The 18,025-nt window shown below is 32.1% G+C and overlaps 1 long non-coding RNA gene across 1 annotated transcript; it reads left to right on the top strand.

The window, feature by feature from the left end:
* Positions 1-4,093: 4,093 nt before the first annotated feature.
* On the top strand, positions 4,094-16,855 carry LOC127728220 (uncharacterized). Its single transcript, XR_007994040.1, has 3 exons — positions 4,094-4,229; positions 10,082-10,187; positions 15,478-16,855. It is a non-coding gene; the product is annotated as an uncharacterized LOC127728220 (long non-coding RNA).
* The last annotated feature ends 1,170 nt before the right edge of the window (positions 16,856-18,025 follow it).

Genomic DNA, 18,025 nt, shown 5'->3' with positions numbered 1-18,025 from the left:
TGTCCTCTCTTATGTGAGCAGGTCTACACGGTATCAACGGAATTAATCCATTAATATCATACAAACGTTGTCCTCTCTTATGGGAGCAGGTCTACACGGAATCAACAGAATTAATCCATTAATATCATACAAACTTTGTCCTCTCTTATGGGAGCAGGTCTACACGGAATCAACAGAATTAATCCAATAATATACAAACTTTGTACTCTCTTATGGGAGCAGGTCTACACGGAATCAACAGAATTAATCCATTAATATCATACAAACTATGTCCTCTCTTATGGGAGCAGGTCTACACGGTATCAACGGAATTAATCCATTAATATCATACAAACTATGGAGAACATGCATATGTAATACTGTGGATTCACAATTATTCGTTCGATACCAATTTTCGTGGATTTCGTGGGTACATGTGAACCACGAATTCAAATGTTCAACGAATTACAAATTTTCTTTAGGCTTTGTATGCAGAGATCGGCAAAACCACGAAATCAAATATCCACGAAAATGCAAGTTTTCCTCAATCCACGAAAATTGATACCCACGAAAATAAATGAATCCACAGTACCCACAATGCTTTATGGAATTGGAGTTCTCAATACTACTAAAACTAATATTAAAAAATTAGAAAATTTTCAAAATAGACATTAAGACAACTTCTGTCTTTACCACAAAGAAATGGGAGCAGGTCTACACGGTATCAACAGAATAAATCCATTAATATCATACAAACTATGGAGAACATATGTAATACCCACAATGCTTTATGGAATTGGAGTTCTCAATACTACTAAAACTAATATTAAAAAATTATAAATTTTTCAAAAAAAGACATTAAAACAACTTCTGTCTTTACCACAAAGAACTGCTGATGCCGCAATTTATATATACTACTCGGAGCTGAAGCGGTTGAACAACTTATTCGCAAAGCAGTAATCTCCCTATTCCTCAGAATATCAAATGATGAAAATTCAATCGAACAAGACAACTGGCAACAAAAGATTATCAATCCAATAGTTGGTTTATTAAGGTGGACAATATTATCAGATCCTATGATTTGCCTACAGCACATGAAATTATACTTAATCCAAAGAAAAATTGGAAAAAATGAACCACGATATGATTGATTCAACCTGGAAAAAGAGATGGACAGAAATAGCTGAAACTTAATCTACTTTTGAACACACAGAAACTAACAACTGGAATTTTCGGAAACCAAATATTTTTGGAGCAGTGTCAGAGACCACAAAAGAGACATCAGTAAAGGTACAATTAAATCTAGAATTCTTATAGGGACTTATAAAACCCAAAGAGTCATTTCCCGTTTTGACCAAACACAGTCGGCTGAATGTAAGTTGTATGGAAGACCCTGAAGATTACAAACATTTCCTAGTTACTTGTAAAAGTCTAGATAACGTGAATAAAAGGTCACCACAGCAGATTAAAGCAGATAATGACATACAACCAGATTATTTATAATCGTGTCATTAAATCCGAAATGGACCTACATAAACTGTTAGTCGACTGCAGCACCAATACCTGCATACCTATATCTCACTTATATATATATATAGCTGCTATAGAAAGAATATGCAAAGATTAGGTCTATGCATTGCATATCAGGAGAGCTGAACTACTATGTTAATTAAAAGAACTGGGTTCTAAGAAAACTAACATTAATCGACTAAATAGTCACTACAACAGCGGTTGTGCTATCGGTCATGAGAATCCCATAACTACATAAGTTTTATCGTATCTTAACCTACTTTACTGGATTCTTAGTATGCGATGTATTTTATACAATTAACTAAGTAATTCTCTATCCATATGTCTCTTACATCTAGATAATAGGTAACTACCAATTTTTAAACCTTGTACACTTCTTAGGGTCAAATCTTGTATTTTGAAATGGTACAAACTCAGATTTTTTAAATTAAATTTTACACTATTAAATTTAAAGTTTTAAAATTTTAGATTTTAATTCACTCAAATATGAGGATTCCCACGCAATATAAAAGGCCCTATCTATTGGTCCAGACAATGAAAAACCATGAATACTTTTATTATAACAAGTGGAAACTTTTAACTGTAGATAATCTAACTAAAGTCTAATCAATGAATTTTCTCATGCCATTATGAAATAATATAAGTTTAATAATTTCTTGTCAGACGGATGTGTACAGTGTAAATACATGTTCTCTCTCCTTTTACCATCTTACCATTGTTTTATTTATTTAACTAACGCTTATAACTATATTAACAAGGTAAATCCTTTTTAAAATAAAGGCATATACAATGTATTTTTAATGCGGTGATCCTGCAAATAGGGTGGATATCCAATAGAAGAAGATCACAAATTATAAATATTTCTTCGGCCTTAGTATCATCGTTTTATTATTTTGATTGGTTTTCGAGACTAATGTGACCTGGTACTGAGGAAAAAATATGTTTGTAATCTATTAAACGTGAGCACTCGAACACTATAGCTGTGTATTTTCTTTCTAAAAAATAATAAAGCAAAAAAGTTAAACATAAATACCAAATTGACATATTTTTTTACAGGGGGATATTCTAAAAAATTATATGTAGAGAAAAAAAGGGGCCTATTCCCCCAACTGCCTGTGCTAGCTTTGATAAGTCGACTACCAAGGATCAGTTTATTTGGTTAATGAATAATGAAAATGGATATCTTGTACGAAATGGGTGCTTTCATAAAAAATAATGAAAAATGCTCATAATTTATACTATTGTCTGTAATTTTTTTTTCTCAGAGCATTGGGACAAGATGTGTTAGAGGCTGCATCCAAATCCAAATAATGTTTGCACTAAATTTTTACATTACATATTGCAATGTCCTTTGAGCACCTGCTCTTGGTGACTCCTGCATTTTGATAACTGTTTAGTATTCTTGTCCATGTGCATCAGTGTCGAGGAGGACTCTATAATGAGATCTGGAACATTTGTTTATAAATGTACTAGTATTGTAAAGTGCTTAAATATTCTATGTTTTTGCTCATTTGAATGTCCTAAAGCAAACACAACTTTCTGCAAATCTTTGAAAAGGAAGGATAAAAATCATTAGAGAAACAGATTCCACCACTATAACTCGTGTATTACGATATTCAGTCTCCACTCTCAACAGTCAAATTTTAATTATTTAAAAAGCTCGGCAAGCCTCGCGCTTTAAATATTAAAACTTAACTGTCTCGAGTGGAGAAATATCGTAACACACTTGTTGCAGTGGTGTAATCTATATGTTCCAGTTGTCGTAACTACAATAACGTTCCCTTTTCCCCGAATGTGACCTACCGAATTAGACTTATCACCGGGTTTGTACTAATATAAGCAAAACGACGGTGCCACATATGAAGCAGGATCTGCTAACCCTTCCGGAGCACCTGAGATCACCCCAGTTTTTGCCGGGTTGTTGATTCGTGTTTCTCAGTCTTTAGTTTTCTATGTATTGTTTTGTGTACTGTTGTTTGTCTATTGAACTTTTCCTTTTTTAGCCATGGCGTTGTCAGTTTATTTTAGACATAAGTTTGAATGTCCCTTTGGTATCTTTCGCCCCCCCCCCCTGTTATACGCAAATGGAGCTCAACATTGTGGATATAGTGACCAAAAAAGTGGAGGATAAATGCAACAAAAATGAACATAAATGGAATTCGTTCATGGAGATTGACTGGATTAATGTGAAACGGTCGCTACGTGTAGAAATTAAATGGTATCAAAATCGGTAAGCGGACAGAAATTCACAGGAACAAGGATTTTTATATCTAAATACTTACTATACAAATCCTTGACAGGACAGAAAGTCACAAATTTGATAGGACAAAAGTCACTGGACAAAGAGTCACAAATATTTTTGTTTATAATTGTTTGAATAGATGAGATAAAGTTCTTGCAACAATTTATTTTTATTACACATATTCATTTTACAGTTTAGGAAATTGTTCATTATTGATTTTTTTAGAATACATTTTGTTAACAAAGTGTATTCTAAAAAAATCTACGTCTGTAGAATATCGCAAGAGATTCGGTACTGGTTCGAAAATAGTGCACAAGTTTTAGAGCTTTGCAAACTGGTTGACGATTGGACGCTGTAATAATTGTACTATAGGTTACCAGGAGAAGGTAAAGGTCAATCTTTCAAGATCAAAATGTAAACTGGGAAGGTCGCTTCATTTCTGAACCACGAAGTAAAGTGAGAATTTACTGGTTTAAAGGTAAACTTATCCTATTGCATACTAACATACTGATTGTTTTTTATTTTTTTTATGACTAAAAATGTTTCATCAATAATATATCTGTTGGATTGTAATACAAATTCACGTGTTCTCCAGCGTGATTATGGTGATCACTGTGTGGATAATTTTGTGAATAATTCAGCGATCTTGTCCGCGTCATGAAGAGCCCTTATTGTCCAACTTCAGTTTTCAGCTGGATAGGTGAAACCATAGATGTGTAGGATCTCCTGTAGTTGGTGATCGCAATACTGGTATACTAGTATTGTCCACAATACTGGTATAAAAATTTTGTACCAGTATTGTATTCCAGTATTGTACCAGAGACATATAATACAAGAGATTCGCAACTCGGCGAAATCCCGTAATAACACGCGGCCACTAGTTAAACCTCGCGAGATCTCCTTAGGTAATAAAGTCATTAATAAAAGTATTAAAAGTACTCGAAGTAAGGACGAATGTTTAAGCATAACATAAACTGTTTCAGTGTTAAATTTATCATAATTAATTAAATATAATTTGAGTACATATATAATTATTTATTTTAATGTAATTTTGATTTTAGATTTGTATTATTGAAAAAGAGACATAATTTGATATTGTATAAAAAAAAAACTGATATTAAATAATTAACACTTGATAAATTGTGTCAGAGTTCATTTTATTTGATAGTTACATAATGGGTTTCTATTGAATATACACCTGTCTCGGAGACATAATTTCACAGTGTGACATGTATATTAGGTTTGAATTATCCGATGACCAGGTAAATCACGAACATGTTATAAATAATGAGTTTTAATTGACACCTTGTAAACAACAGGTGTCCACACTCTTTTCAAAAATACAAGTCACAAAATGTATAATTAATTAATAAGGAAAACACTTAATTTATTTGGTAATTAATGGTTAATCATGATAGGCTTTGTTTTTTATTCTTGATATTTATAAATTATTAAAATTTTATTTATTTTCATATTCCTCATTTATTGGGCTTTCATTGAGTTTTTTTTCTGTAGGATTATCGGTAAATGTTTGATTTCTAAGTGTTGTTTGACAGTTTTATCATATAGGCTTGCAATGAGTTGTTTTTTTAAATGATTGTCGGTAAATTTATGGTTTCTTCATGTTCGAAGTGTGTATTGAGAATTAATATTTAAGAAAATTACAATTAATTTCTCATTTGAATAAAGCTTCATTCATGTGCACGCAATATGGAAAATTCCGATTTTATTTCGTGGTATGACAATCTTAATTTCGTGGGATGACAATCTTAATAGTTACGACTTAGATATACTCCTAGTTGAATAAACTGATAACGAACTCTTTGTTGATAGTGAAAAGGACGAAAACATAAGCGAGAGACCCACCAACAAAAACAATTGACAATACTGCATACATAGATGGATATAAGCGTTTGGAGTTGGACATATAAAAAGTCTACCAAAAATCTATAAAAAAACACAGGTCATACATCAAAGCAACACGGAAGACACTATTTAAAAAGTATTTTATAACCTTGTTTCCACGAGACAATCATTTGTAGTGGTTTTTGTCTTTTAATCATTTGTAGCGGTTTTTGTCTTTTTATTCTGGGGTAAAGAGATGGCAATTTAAAAGTAAGATTGTTTATGTGTATACATATACAAATCCTTGGTGTAAATAAAATCTTTTATTATCAAATATATATACATCTTTTGCAGTCACCATTGAAATGTCCTCAATACGATTTTAATTTAAAAATGAATTAGGTTCATGTTTTGAACGAGAAGCGTAGTCTGAAACGACAACAGATGCATATGAAGCTCATTCATAATATTACGACCAGCAGAAGGTTTCCTTAACTAGGAAAATTTTACTCCTTTTGTAAATTTACTGCATTCGTTCATCTTTGGCACCCTAAAAAGAAGAAAAAAACAATGACTTCAGAATAGGAGAAAATAAACAACTTTGCTATAAACAGAATGAAAAATGAATAAAATGTCTAACAAAATGCAGGCTATAAATTTCATAGTGCACAAAAAAGAAGGACTGATTTAAGGAAATTTGTCCATGAACAATTTCAATATTTAGCCAGTTTAATAAAAAAAAATCGGGTATCAATCAGAAAAAATCGCCACATTGTTGGATCAAATTTTACGAAAATAGTCTTATTTTCACGAAACAACATTTGGGAGTACTATTGGCCCATAAAATTATATAATTTATTTATTAGCATATTTTCAAGTTTTAAGAAAAAAATTGGGAGATCAAATGGTTTCTACGGCAATAGGTGAAGTAAAATGGGCCGAGTTTTAACTTTGTTTGTATTTGATTAATCTCATCATTAGAACACATTTTATCAATAACAAATTATTAGAATTAGTTTTTTGTAACTTTTAAATATACTTGCATGCTTTAGCTGTGAAAGGTATCGGCATTATCCATTAGAAAAATCGTGAGGCGTAGAACCTTTTACACAACAATACGGGTTATTACCCATAAATCCATCGGATTAATCGGCTTTCCGGTGGCCACGTCATTTCATTGGCTGTTATATAGACTCTACTAGAGTTGCGAATCTCTTGTATTATATGTCTCTGATTGTACCAGTATTGTGTTTTTTTTAAATAAACAATACATATAGGTAATTAATCTTTTATTAAAGGTGTCACATATATATGCATAATGATATTAACATATGACATGACAATTTTATATGGAATGATTGTATGTTTAACTGATGATGCCATTGATGGTACACTATGATTGTAATCAAAGAAAGTTTTAAATCTTCTGATGTTTTTTTCTTGAGGGAACCGTACTGTCTCAGCATTTTAACAAACTCTTTACTTTCTTCTATGTTTTCTTCCAGCTCTCTCTTTCCAAGTCTCAATAGTATATTTTAGTGAATTTTATATTGACATTAATGCTGTTATAGCTTCTGTATCATCAGCATTGGTATTGTTTATTTCTTCTTCAGATGGCATTTCTGCAATCCTCAATTCCTATATTGATATTTATTTATTCAGTCTGTGGACTTTCTCTTACCCTTACTAGATTACAAGCTTGTTTAGATAGCATCTGTACGGCTCTCTTACTGTATGAGTGCTTGTCTAGTATTAGTATTTGAGTATTTGTACCAGTAGATATATCTGCTACAAATTGTATTGCCCATGGTTCTGAATCAACTGCTTTAACTACCCTTAACATTCATGTAGACAAACTAGTAAAAGTAGTTAATTTGATTATAATCAGATTCCCCTATTAAGCAACTTTTTATGTTTAATGGATATTGATATCTTTTATCATGTTTATTGTGAAAGATTGATAAGAAAATATAGACAAACAAATGCTTAGAATATTAGTATACATGTATTAAAATATCTGTAAAAAATACGATGGCATACATGTACATGTAAATGCTGAATTTACAGTGTTATAGTGTAATAATTTGCTTGAATTTATTAAATAATAACTCAGATAATAAAGCTTTTATTTTATTTTATCTAAATTGAATTAAATAAAATATAGATATATGATAAAATTTTTAGCAATTATTTATATAATTAACAATTGTTTGAATAAGATGATTTAATTACAATAATCTTTTGTTTCTTTGTACAAGTATAGTAATTATTTTTAACTGGTTGTTAATTGATTTCACAATTATCCTCTATAATCTTTTTGAGTTCATTTAATCTCCCTTTGATCTTCAATATCTTTTTCATTATACACCTTAAAGTATAGTGAAAAAATACAACTACAATACTGGTATATCAGTAATGTACCAGTATTGCTGTTTTAAAAAAAAAGTTACAATACTGGTACAAAATTTTTATACCAGTATTGTGGACAATACTGGTATACCAGTATTGCGATCACCAACTACAGGAGATCCGATGTGTAAACCTATGGATACGAAAATGGGTTTACACATCTTTGGTTAACCCAAAATGCCAATGTCAATGAGACAAGTGCAACTCACCACAAGAGACAAAATGACACAGAAATTAACAACTTAGAACTATAGGTCACCGTATGTTATAATGTTGAAAAATATGTTCAAATACTGGGTGTTGCTAGTTGGAATGTCAAAACACTTTAAATTTGTATTGTTCTACACTTGTTTTTCCACAATATTTTAAATGCTTTATGGGGTAATTAACATACATTTGACTTGTCTTCAAAATTACTTCCTACTGTACTATTAACAGACAAAACCTGTATTCATGCAGGTATATACCTTATCGCTTTATAGTCCAAATAGACACCAGTATTATTGGTACATTCGTAATTAATCGGTTCCTAACCCAACCTAGCATTCCAGCAATCAGTGTCCAATGCAACCATAACCTTTTTTTATTGCTACGTTTTAAACGTAATGGTAGCCAGTGCCAAAAACTTTTCAAAGAGACATGTTCGACCCATAGAATAAGAATAAGAATATTTATTATTCCAATCAAGGGCCCTTGATGGGCAGCATGACATGTACACATAAAACAATACATCATGATTTGTAACAGAAAAACATTTTTTTTTTATACATTGAAATGAAACATTGAAAAGTTCAGACATGTTATTATCTCCATTCTATATAAATCACATACATTTAATTCCAGGCAGGTAATAATATAGTTCCCTAAATATTTAAGTTCAGACAAATTTTCATTAGTAAATAACCAAACAAATTTTGCCTCATTTGAGAGATATGAAAAATTAGGACAAATACTGTTTATCTCCTTGAAAAATATCTCCCTATCATCTTTGTATGCTGGACAACTAGTAACAAAATGTTGTTCATCTTCAACCAGATTTAGAGAACATTTCTTTGGTTACCCATAAGAAACACTTCAAACAAAGTTATTTTGTTACTTTAATTTGTGTTAAAAAAAATTAGAATCATAAACTTTTAAAATGTTACCTTTCTAAACTGTTTCCTCCCTATCTCATTATATTACTGATGACCTTTGTTTTGGCGACACTTGACCCAAATAGGAAGTTTTCTTCTTATTTTTGATATATACATATGGGACAAACTACAATGTACATGTATATATATTGAAATGCATTGGTATTAACAATTTATTCATACAAATAAGAAAAGAAATTCTCTGATGTAAACTCGTCCCAGCAATGGAGATAATTATAAGAATGAAAGAAGTAATGTGTATTGATTCTTCATATACCAAGTGCTGAATTGATAGTAGAATATTTTGAAACTCCCTGTGAAACCAGAAAGAAATCTGGTTTTATTGTTTGGTTTTTATTAACATGAATTACTAAAATACTTATTTGTTATTGTAACTAACTGTGTTAATCCTCTGTAATTAAAGAATTTATTATTATCATTGAATAATAATAATTATGATAAATTCTTTATTTAGAAATAGGATACATCATGTACATTGGCATTCATACCACATCTTCCTATATCTATGTATGAAGAAGGATTAAACTGAAGATCTGATGAACATGGACCTAAATAAAACTGGAAATATATGTGTCGATTTACTGTATTCAAATTGCAATTACTTTTAAATTTACTTTTCAATGTATTTCCTTCAAATTTTGGATCTTGTAAAAGAAATAGTTTAATATCTTATTAAACATTGTTAAAAGGAAAAAAAAAATTTAAAGAAAAAGATATTTTTGGTCTGAAGACTCTAACCTCAGCAGGGAAATGAAAGGTCCTGAATTGACCTGAAATGCATGTTTAATTATTCAAATATTGTCAGTACTCAGTCTGTATTAGTGACTTTCTTTTTACCTCATGTGGAACAGTTAGGCAAATTAAGACAATCTGATGCTTTGAGTGAAACGTTGCATCTCTATTTGTATATTCTATTTTACAGGGCTGCTTACAGACTAGCAGTGAACATGGCAACTCTACTGAATCTTACAAGAAACTTTTCACAGACTGGATTTAGTAGATCTGGTTTTACTTTTATGAAATTAATAGTAAGTGTGTTGAAAAAGTAAACAATCCTGATAATTTATTATATACATGTCAACAATAACAAAATAACCTACATTAAAAATCTTAAAAGCAAAAATGAATGTACAATATCAGTCTCTTGCTCTTGACAAAAATAACAGCGTCAGACAATGCCATGTTTCCAATCATTCATGTAATTTAAGTTACATTTTGGTAATAATTGGTTTGAGAAATTATTTACATACAAAATAGAGAAATATGTTTTAACAGAGCTTCAATTCATCCAGAGCTTTTCATAGGTAGACAATTTAGACACAACAATTTCCTCTGTTCTGATACATACATATGTATAATACCATCAAGGGCGTAGCTAGGTATCCAATAAACTGTAGGCACAAATTGCAGCAGGGGGTCTGGGCAGAGCCCTGTTAGGGGGTTCAGGAGGGGCAAAGCCCCCCCGATGGAAAACGTTTTTCAGCATTTTAGTTGCAAAATTGTGTGCACAAAAAAAACATGAAAACTGGTCATTTTATGATAATATACACATGAAAAAAATTTCGAAGAAATTATAATATACATAATTTTACAATTACATCTGACTGGTGAATTAACCGGCAGTACAATCGGAAATATATAAAAAAAAAATTTACAATATGCATTGCCCAGCGTGGATCAGCGTAGCCCTTTATTAAGCAGCACAACCTGTTTAGTATTTTCATATCTATTCCTTTCTGATTGAGGATAATTGATATATACGTCAATTGATAGTACATATTGACGGTCCTACATTTAAAAGAAACCATCCTCTGGCTACACAAACACATACACACACAGTTGATGCCTCATGCAGAAGTTCTGTTCATACTATTGAACAAAATTCAAGAAATTCATATTTCCTTATATCCTGTACTGTAAAATCCCTACCTGTTTAGGAATTTGAATAATTATGGTCATTACACGTAGATCTGAGAGTACTCAAAGTTACTGAAAGCTAGTTGATTGATTGATTGATTGATAAATGTCCAGTGGCAAATAGTTCATGCATGATCAGGACAAAAACAAATTTACAATAAATACAACAGGTAGCTAGGTCCTGTAATAGGGGTCGTCCAGGACGAAGGTCTGGAAATTTGGAAACGCCATGCATTGGAAAATGAGGGTTTATTGGATAGGAACAGAAATTTTGCCTTTCAGTAGACCACCTACAAAAATGTATGAACCCCTCAAAGAGTTGTTGCAAGTTACTTAACGTGCAGAGAGCGTGCGTGGCATTCTCTCTACACTAGGCATCGGATTTAACGTGTCCATTCTGACCAGACGTGACTGCCTTTTTAAACATCCTGCACAGCCCAACTTTGGCAAGGGTTTTACTGTAGGTCGGAGGAAGACCAAGTGGAAAGCTAGTTGAAAGCCAACAACAACTAATTAAAAAAAATCATGTGTCTAAGTTGAGGTTCATTCAAGTTTTTATACGACCGCAAAAAAAATTTTGTGGTCGTATATTGGTATGACGTTGGCGTCGGCGTCGTCGTCGTCGTCCGGCGTCGTCGTCCGAAGACACATTGGTTTTCGCACTCTAACTTTAGTTTAAGTGAATGGATCTCTATGAAATTTTACCATAAGGTTCAATACCACAAAAGGAAGGTGGGGATTGATTTTGGGGGTTATGGCCTTATGGGACCAACAGTTAAGGAATTAGGGGCCAAAAAGGGGCCAAAAATAAGCATTTTTGTAACTTCCAGACATAACTTGTGTGTTAGTGTATGGATCTCTCTGACATTGTACCACAAGGTTCCATATCACAAAGGGAATGCTGGGATTGATTTTGGGGGTAATTGCCTCCAAATTTTAGGAATTAGGGGCCAAAAAGGGGCAAAAAACAAGCATTTTCTAGTTTCATGACAATAACTTGTGTGTAAGTGTATGGATCTCTCTGACATTGTACCACAGGGTTCCATATCACAAAGGGAGTGCTGGGATTGATTTTAGGGGTAATTGCCTCCAAATTTTAGGAATTAGGGGCCAAAAAGGGGCAAAAAACAAGCATTTTTCTAGTTTCATGACAATAACTTGTGTGTAAGTGTATGGATCTTTATGAAATTGTACTACAAGGTTCCACATCACAAAGGGAAAGCTGGAATTTATTTTGGGGGTAATTGCCCACAACGTTTAGGAATCAGGGGCCAAACAGGGGCCAAAAATATGCATTTTTCTAGTTTTCAGACAATAACTTGTGTTCAAGTGTATGGATCTCTCTGAAATTGTACTGCAAGGTACCATACCACAAAGGGAAGGCTGGGATTGATTTTGGGGGTAATTCCCTAGAAATTTGAGGAATTAGGGGCCATAAAGGGGCAAAAAAACAAGCATTTTTCTAGTTTCAGGACAATAACTTGTGTGTTAGTGTATGGATCTTTATGAAATTGTACTGCAAGGTTCCATATCACAAAGGGAAAGCTGGCTTTGAGTTTGTGGTAATTGCCCTAAATGTTTAGGAATTTGGGGCCAACAAGGGACCAAAAAACAAGCATTTTTCTAGTTTCCAGATTCCAGACAATAACTTGTGTTCAAGTGTTTGGATCTCTCTGAAATTGTACATGTGAACCTCCCGACGGGAGTACAATAATCCTGTTTTCAGGGGTCTCCTCCCGACGTCCCGTCCCGTTGAAGACAAAAAAATCCTGTGTATGAAATATTTCATGAATGAAAAATTTCAGCCCAACATATCTGGTGTAACTGACATTACCTGAAGTTATATTTTACCTGTAAATCAATTAACATGCATAATTATATGGCTTCACTTATCACCTTGGGTGTCAAACATACTGGTAATCAACGATTTTTACCTCAGGCTAACTGCAGTTGTGTAATAAAACTTTCTGTAGTTAAAATGAATGTTGGGTTACTTCCCTTGATTTATCCTGTTTTAAGTTACTTCCCTTGATTTATCCTGTTTTAAGTAACTTTCCTTTAAATAATGTAAATTTTTAAAAGAATATAAATAAAATATAAATTGAACAAATAATCATAAAAGGATGGTAATTAAATGATTTTAAATGTCTTAGGACAAATAAAAAAATAATAATTTGAAAATTATTTGAGGGTTCTAGACTTCCTTTCAAGGCTTAAATTGAAATTTATATGATAACTATGACCCAAGAACACAGTTTGAATGTATTACTTATCAAGCATTATAAATCTACTTGCATAATATAAAGATAAGAAAAAAAAATCTACTTGCATAAAGATAAAACAAAAGATCTACTTGCAGATAGATAAGGATTGCAATGAATAATGGTAAAACAGATATGACCTAAAAAATTTAAAGAACATACTAAAAAAGAAGAATGTTAGATTGAACAAGTTGAAAGTTTAAAAAGATAGAAAAAATTAATAAGTACAAGGGTACTATAAACATAATACATTCGGATGGAAAGTTGAAGAAAACACACTTTAACAGACAATTTCTACAGCACACGGTTACATTTACGACAGAATTTATGTCGATTAAAAACCTCCTGATCTGAGTCCTAATCTCCTGACCAAAATTTCCCAAACTCCTGATCTTAATTTCACAGTCCATCACATGTATGCAAGTTGAAGGTACCATACCACAAAGGGAAGGCTGGGATTGAGTTTGGGGGTGATGAATCATAAGGGTGTTCAAAAAATTGGGGGGGGGGATTTATTTTTCATTTTTTATCTTTAAAATTTTCCATTTTAAATTGGTTATTTCTGATTAATATATAAAAGCAAATAATAATGATATGGTTTGAATAGATAAATTAAAAAAATTAAGTTCTTAGACCACATTCATTCTGTGTCAGAAACCTATGCTGTGTCAAATATTTAATTACAATCCAAATTCAGTGCTGTATCAAGCTTGAATGTTGTGTCCATACTTGCCCCAACTGTTCAGGGTTCGACCTCTGCGGTCGTATCAAGCTGCGCCCCAGCGGAGCATTTTATTGTTGATAAAAGTGAAATGATCTGAACCAAAGTTCTAGTTTATAGTTTCTATATAACATGATATAAGGGGGAATATAATGACATACTATTCTATCCAATACTCCATTCACTAAGGATGATAGACTAGTGTACACATGACATTCGATAATTAAAGACGAGTTTTGACGACTTCACTGGCGTGCATCTACAGATAACATTGTTTATTATTTTTTTTAATAAAAAAAAAATATTTGTGAAAAAATTATGTGTCGGCACGTGCCTTAAGTGCCTACCAGCAGCTACATCCCTGACCATATCATATTACCTGTAAGTTCTCAGACAAACATACAAATCATTCACACGTTTGCACAAACTGAATTTTAGCATACTTTAGCATATTTTAGTGTTCAATATATTTACTACATATATATTATTTAGATTTACCAATATATTCTACTCTAAATAAGTCAGCAAGGAACATTTTGGTGACTAGCTGAATGAAAAAAAAAAACATCTACAGCAGCCCTAAGTTTTACCATTACAATTCAAATGTGTAGTATTTGTTTTGATAGTACTAAGTACATGTTTGAACATACATTTGTACTGTCCTCAACAATCTTTGGAATTTAGACTCCCAATCATTATTTTCAATCATATGATACCAAATTTTATTGTTATGCCCCCGCCGTAGCGGAGGGGGCATTAAGTTTTACCCTTGTCCGTCTGTACGTCCGTCCGTCTGTCCGTACGTCCCAAAATTGGTTTCCATTCTCTAACTTTAGTTTGCCTCAACCAAATGTTAAGAAACTTATACACAATGCTTATTAACACAAATCACAGGTCAGGTTTGAATTTGGGTGGCGTCACTTTTGCCGTTCTAGAGTTATGCCCCTTTACAAATGGAAAAATTGCTAAATTTTTTGTTTCCGTTCTCTATCTTAAGTTTGCCTCTACGAAATGCTATGAAACTTATACACAATGCTTATTACCACAATATACAGATCAAGTTCGAATTTTGGTGCTGTCACTTTTACTGTTCTAGAGTTATGCCCTTTACAAATGGAAAAATTTGTTTTTCTGAAAGTAACAATCAAGTAATTATTATTAAAATTGGAGTTATCTTCCTTTGTCCATACTTATAGTTGAATCAACTACAATCAATGCTTTATACAATGAAATGTTTAATTTATACAATGAATCAAAACATATACCTTTTAAATACATATGAAGGGCTAATTGAGTACTAAAGCAGAGAAAATATTTTTTGCCGTCGGGTTGCTGTTCATTGATGTTTACCCCACATTTCTTACTGTATATATTAATGTCCCATTGGACAGAATTATAATGTTATCTATATATTCACAGGCTGATGAAGAGGGAAGAACATCAAAGAAACTTATATCACGGACAGCAATAGTGTTAGCAATGTGTGGCATTAGTATGTCTTTATTCTGTACAAGACAGTTATCAGAAAAACCAGCAACTTGTTCCTTAGTTGGACGACAAAAATAATGTGTCTAGTTTAGTTTTATAATGACACTTTGCCATGTCATTTAAGCTCTTTTTAACCAAGTCCCTCTTATTCTAATTTCGAAATCTTAGTGCATATGTTTCGAGAAAGTTATTTTCCCAGTAAGATAGTTATACAAGTATGAAAAAGTACAAAGCAAAATGAAATGACAAATTGTTAACTGACAGATAATGACATTAGTTCTATTATGTATGTTCCCATGAAATTTACTATAGATCTGCTTTGTCCATATTGTATAAACCGTTAAATTAATGTTAGCATAATTAATCATGTATTCTAGGAATACAGTTTTTGAAATGCAAGTGTTTATCACTTGTATTGATTGGTAACCAGGAAATTTGCCTTCCCAGGTTTGAATGGAATATCTATAAGCTCAAAACAATGAGAACCAGTATTTGTCATAGATGCATCAGGTGTTCATTTATTTGACATCAATATTAATTTAAAAAAATAAAACTGCTTATTATCACATAAGTTAAGAATGTCATTGTCAGATTTAAAATTATGAATTCAGGTTAAATGAACAAGTCCCTCCAACTGGAAGGACACATTTATTACTGAATATTAATTTTGTTCAATGAATAGTGTAAAACTGTAAGCATTTGGTTTAATTTTAAGAAAGTGATATGTAAAATTTTCAACAAGAAAAGCTATTGACCCATTGTAATTGAATATTCAGGTATTTAAAAGTTAATAATATGACTTGATCTCTTTGAAACGACAGAAAATTTATGATTTTAAAATCTTTTGTTAGATGTTTTATATTTTGTCATTGCAAGGCTTTCTTTTTATTCACCGATCATCACCAGCAGTATCCTACTTTATGGTAGGAAGCCATATTATTTTATTTATTGCATGTAATATATTTTCTGATTGTCTTTTTGTGTGTTGTTAAGTTGTTTTCAAAACATGTTCACAACTATAAATATCTAATGCAGGTATAGGGAGTTTTCACCGAATTCATTTTAATGAAGTATTGTAGACATTGAGAATGGTAATACATGCATATTATTTGAGAATGAATTCAGGAGTTTAACACTGTCCCATGAAATCCTTGCCAAGATGTTCAATGAGATGACTTTTAGTATATGTAAGATGAGACATAATTGTCTTATGAAGACTCAATTTATCCTGACTTGTAGACACAACGTTATGTGAACATATATGTTAATTTTATATTTTTAAGTTAAAATAAAAGTATTGCAAAATTTTCATATTCATTGTATCATTGCCATGCAAATTTGCAGAATAGAATATTGTAACTACATGAACTTGAAATTGGTCTTGTATATAAGAATACATGGAGGCTTTCAGATTCTTATTGACTAAATTTCACAAATTAATTCCTCAGAGTAACAAGGTTGGAGAAAAAGGGTAAAAACGTGTTATTTTCTATTTAAGTGATTTGACAGTGGTGATGCTCATTTTGGTTTTGATTGGACAAAAATCTAGCAGCCCGAGTCAATCTTTTATTCTTATTTACGAATTTGAAATATATCTGACCCTACATGTCAAAATGTTTTGAAACTTTATTATTATAGGATTGATGATTGGGATTCTCTGCAGTAAACAATCTTCATTAAATTTTGATTGTTTGAAAAGCATGTTAGCATTGTTGGCACACAGTCTCCATTGATCTTGAATTCTTGGGAGCAAATCACATTTTCATCAGTCTCTGAAACACCATATGGACAAACTTGGATAGAATGATGTATTAAAGGTGACTGGTCCTCTACCAACTCTTCATTTGGTTCTAATCCGACAAAAAACATTGCTGCAGTCATTGATTTTGATGGGCCAATTTTCATATTTGATCTCTGACAATACCAGAATACAAGGGGAAATTATTTGCATTTTTAGAGGATTGAATGGAGTAAGTTCTGTAATGGCTATATTCGGCCCCTAATATTAAGTCCATTGTTTCAACTTGATGATGGAAAGACTTTAAGAAAGTGAAATTGAACCATTTTTGTACAATTTTTCTTAAAAAGCAAACAGCCTCGGTGGTCTAATGGTAAGGTGTAAGCCTTGGGTGTGAGAGGTCATGGGTGTAAACCCCGGCATCAAGGGTCAACCCAAAGACATTAAAATTGGTATTTGCTAGTAAGAGCAAAGACATGTTACTCAGAGTCCGAATAATGTGTCAGGGTAAGGTAACATGTCTTCTTGCAGACTGTTTCCTTGTGATCTAGCACGTGAAAAGTCCATCTCGGTGTGTCAGTCTAGTACAAAGCAGGGTTCATATTCATGTTGTATACATGACATTGTTCTCGTCCTGAATATGAATTTAAAATGCCAATGGACGTTAAACAGCCACCCATCTTATATAGTGTTTGAATTTAAAAACTTAAATAGACCATAAATAGAGATTTTTGTGAAATT

The sequence above is a fragment of the Mytilus californianus genome, unplaced genomic scaffold (genome assembly GCF_021869535.1).
Source record: "Mytilus californianus isolate M0D057914Y unplaced genomic scaffold, xbMytCali1.0.p SCAF_2, whole genome shotgun sequence".
Taxonomy (NCBI): Eukaryota; Metazoa; Mollusca; class Bivalvia; order Mytilida; family Mytilidae; genus Mytilus; species Mytilus californianus.
The sequence above is the reverse complement of the archived record's forward strand: the minus strand, read 5'-3'. Positions and strand labels throughout refer to the sequence as shown.